Raw genomic sequence first — 4539 nt, 5'->3', positions numbered from 1 at the left:
TGGGGAACAGTGGTTTGACACTTATTCCTTTAAACCTGTAGGGCTGTGCTTTACCTCTTAAAAGATGAATGGCGTTACTCCTTTTGCTTGCTATCTTATATAGGAGCCCCTATATTTTTTGGGATTGTTTAGAAGTTGAAGTGTTTGCAACACTGCCTTACTGTAAATGTTAGTACTAAACCGTTAGCATACATGCAAACGTGATACAACTTCTAACAGCAAGGGCACTGCTTTACAGTATTAGTCTCACACTGGAGATCTTGACCAGGTTTTTATGTACAGTACATACAGCATGGTAGAATGTCTTTTAGTTCTGTATACTATAGGACTAGTAAAACTGAGTTTTACCTGTAATATTGCACTCATTGCAAAATAAAAAAACTTGTGATGCATTTCTGGCTTCCCTACCTCATAATCTTGAGCCATTCCAAGTAAAATATTGGAGAAGTCTGCAGTGGTTTCAAAGTTCTGACTGTTAGAGATGGGAGACTACTACAGTAATTTAAAAAAAAACAACACAAAACTAAGGTTAGTGGTACACCTATTCCAAATCTTAAATTCACAAGCTATTCTATGAGCCTACAATGTAATGGACATCTTTATTTTGGGGACACTGTAAGAGTGTTCCAAAAAAAGTGAGTCCACTAGCCAGCTGCCCGGGGCAAGCTCCCTAGTTATGTGCTACCTGGAAACTATCTGGCGTAGTTGCCACTGGATAGAGAGATAGTGATGAGTAAAGACACTCACATTTCTGCTCATCAGACTAGGAGCAGAGGAGTCCTGTAGGGAGTATCTCTTGAAACAAACTAGTCAGGTAAGCAGATCTGAGATCCAGAGGATCTTATCCCTTAAAGATCAACCAAAAGTGCTTCAAGGAGATGGAACATACAGGAGGTCTGCCTGCTTTAGGGCGGGGGGCAAATAAGCAATCTAGCATACAGCAGCTGGGAGAGATTAGAAAGGTTTACTCCCTAGCTTTCAAAAAAGAAAATCTCTAACCCTAGTGACCTTAAAAGGTGCTCTAAGGAACACTTTCAGTAGAAGTTGACATCTCTGCCTTGAGCAAACCCGTGGCTTAAAAGTCCAATACACCAGGTTCCAGCATGGCACCCTGGTACTTAATATACTTTCGATGGGGAAGAAGGGTTACATAAGAACCATGCATGGAGTAAGACAAGGTACTGTGGCTTGCCTCTTCACCTACTCCATTGTTAGTTGCTGGCCTGAATAGCAAGGCAACAAGAGGTGAGGCAGTACGTGGCAGGAGCACAGGCACTGCAATAAAGCCTAGTATAGCTCCAGATACATGCCAGCTTCATGAAGTGTGTAGCAGGGGTAGGGTGAGGAGGATATTCTACATCTGTGATAAAAGAAGCACACTCATTCTGAAGGTTCAAGGGTTTAACCATCACTCCCAGAACTTTCCATTGCCTACCCTTCAGCTAGTTCATATCAGCCTGTATCTTTGGATGCAGCCAATGGCATTAATTTGCAGTCACCAATTCATCCTACTATGCTAGTGCCTGATCACTGCTCTAATATTGCCTGTGCACATGTTTAAAGGGGCATGTTATCTTACTCAAGATGTAGTGAAGAGTCTATGCTAATAACTGTATTGACAGGGTTCCAGCTGCTAGTTCTGAGTTTAACATCCTACTTAGCAGGACTAGCAAGCCTGGAGTTCGCCATTGTATGTAGCAGGACTAACATCATTACCACCAATCCCCTACTACCAGTAAACAGTTCTCCAGAGGATCGTCCATGGAGGCACACAATCAGTAGTGTTGCAACAGCATCATCTCTGCACACTAATTTATTTTCTGCTTGAATACCGCAATACTGACATACTGGGCCTGTGCATACAGCTTGTGGTAGCATGTTTGTTACTGTGCAACTATGGGTGCACAGTAGCTACAGCAATTAGTCTGCCTTTAAATAGAACACTCTCTACCAAGATTGTTTATATAGCTTTCATTACATGAATCTGAAATGACTTAAAACTCAGCCAGCGCTTTATGACACAGTACTATTTTCCCTTTTTAATGGCCATCTGGTTTGGGCCCTAGTGGTATATGAAGGTCTGTACAAAAGCATCTAGATATTTAGTTAGGAAAGATTTACCATATCCTCTGAAAAACAAGGGCCAGATATCTGAGCAGACTGTATGCATTTTAATTTAATTTTTCTTTTTTCAGTATAAGGAAACTGCCAGTTAAAATGAACTTGATATAAATGAATCAGCATTCCTTGGGCATCCAGCTCACTGAGGGCAAGGTGTTTTCCCTTCCAAAGGAGTTAACAGAGAGCTGCACTCACTTCTATAGCTGTGTTCATGCTACATTTACTGTAGAGCTCAATACCACATTTGCTAAGAAATTTGAGTCTTCACTTGTTTTCCACAGAAAAGACAGTAGCCACTTTCTGTTAAGTGTTTCCACTGTTTGAGAGAGAAAAAAATATCCCTAACCCTGTTAGGTGGAGGATATACAATCAGAATTAAGATTGTCCATGGAACCATACTACTGAATTAACAGTTTAAGGACTTCATCTTTTAATGAGAGTTTAAAGTGTGTTATTTCCAACTTTACAACTAATGAAGCTTTTGGCCTAAAAGCTAACACGGGAGTTCTAATTTTAGGGGAGATTCTTCCCTGAAAAATATTTAGTAACTACAACTATTTTAAGGAAATGTTTTATTAAGCAGAAAGGCTACACATCACTGCTCTAGAGAGCTGGAGACCAGAAGATTGCTGTAGACTGCAACTTCTTCAATCAATAGTTATCATAGTTCAGTGAAACTTAAAAGGTCTATTGGGCCAGCCTTGGAAGCAAGCCATAGCTATTTAGCACTTAGAGCTTAAATTCTATACAACATGGCAATAAAACATTTTCAATTCTTTAAAAGGTAGGGGAAGGTTGTGGCTTTGGTTTGACCAACCACACCCTGTGAGCAGACAGCTACATTCCCAGCCTCTGCTGGTTCATTAAATATTTCCAAGCTGCAGAAAGATGAAGAAAATACCTATTCCCACTATTCATCTTTTGGGTATTACTAAAGTTACACCCTTCCTATCTCTACTTCAATTTGTGCAGTGAGATAGTTGTTATAATTTGCTACTTGCATTTTGAGGCCCTAAGTAAAGGTGTAAGGTATAGATGAGAGCAGAATTAAGGCAACACATGGCAAGAAACAGTGTAAAAGCTGAACAAAGCTTAACTGCAGTAGTATAAGTTGACCAGTATGTGCAATGATCATTCTCACAGCATTTTGCAAAGTCTGAATTTGACCATGCAATATTAAATCTTCCTGTCATACTCTAATGCTGAAGTTAATGGTTCACCAGAGCAACAGAAAAAGGATATAACACCTCTGTGTGCTCTCTTGCATGTTTCCATGCACCTGTATGGTCTCTGCTCTTAGATTTAACTTATGCACACCTCCTTCCCAAGTGATGTCTTTGCAGAACATATGCTACCTTTGTTAATAAATTTTATTGATCCATGCTGTAGGTTAGTACTACTTCTGCACTATCAACATGTACTAGTTTAGCGTGGTTTCATGTGCCTGACATAAAAGTGCAATCAAAGATGAAAAGATTACTAGTGCATAAGATTAGTGCCCCAAGAATCTCAGCCTTCCTTGGATATTGTCAGTGACTCCACCTGCTAGAGTAACTGCTTTTATAAAGCACAATATTTGAACTGTTTATGCTAGAACAGCTATAAGATGGTGGAGAGAGCACTAACATACACCTGGGGAAATTCTGCACCTCTGCACTTGCACAGAATTTGTGTCCCCTGCAGCTTTCTTGGGTTCCCTGCAGAAAAATGACTCTTGACAGAGGAAGCAAAGGGAAGCCAGAAGAAGAGCAGTCATGAGACTCTGCCCAGCAGTATGTTTGGGTGCCGAGGGCAGCCAGCAGAGAGGTAAATCACTGGGGGGTAGGGATGGAATTGGAAAAGACCCATCTGGTGGCTCCTTCCCTGTGCTAGGTTCAGCTGCTAGTCCCAGCTGGACTGGGGAGTATGGGACTTCCTCTTCCCCTGCACAGCATCCAGGGCTGGGTCAGACCCACCCCCAGATTTCTCCCCCAGCTGTAGGAAGCAGGATCACTATGCAGGTAGCTGTTTACCAATCCACCCAACTTCTGTGCATCCAGACCCCCTCATACTCAGAAGCTCCCATTGAGCCTCACCCCCCCCCATGAACCCCACTCCCCTTACACTGGGACCACTCCAACGAGCCACCTGCAACTGGATCCCCATCCTACCAAGCCCTCACCTGCTGCTCCTGGATCACCACCCCACTCCCCCACGTCTGGACTCTCCCAAGCTACCCACCTAGACCCCCCCCCACACATCCACCCCACCCACGACTGAGCCCCAACCACCTTCACCTGGACCCCCCTGCAGAATCCCATTACCGTTGCACCCAGAACCCCCCCGCAAACAGCCCCTGTGCAGCCAGATCCCCCACTGAGCCACCTACGCCCAGATTACCCCACACAGAACCCCGTCAACCCACACCTGGTTTCCCAA

At 43.1% G+C, this 4539-nt stretch overlaps 1 long non-coding RNA gene across 1 annotated transcript; it reads left to right on the top strand.

The window, feature by feature from the left end:
- The first annotated feature begins 2899 nt into the window (after window positions 1-2899).
- Window positions 2900-3507, top strand: LOC142047193 (uncharacterized). Its single transcript, XR_012656369.1, has 2 exons — window positions 2900-3103; window positions 3144-3507. It is a non-coding gene; the product is annotated as an uncharacterized LOC142047193 (long non-coding RNA).
- The last annotated feature ends 1032 nt before the right edge of the window (window positions 3508-4539 follow it).

The sequence above is a fragment of the Chelonoidis abingdonii genome, chromosome 8 (assembly GCF_003597395.2).
Source record: "Chelonoidis abingdonii isolate Lonesome George chromosome 8, CheloAbing_2.0, whole genome shotgun sequence".
Lineage (NCBI taxonomy): Eukaryota > Metazoa > Chordata > Testudines > Testudinidae > Chelonoidis > Chelonoidis abingdonii.
The sequence above is the reverse complement of the archived record's forward strand: the minus strand, read 5'-3'. Positions and strand labels throughout refer to the sequence as shown.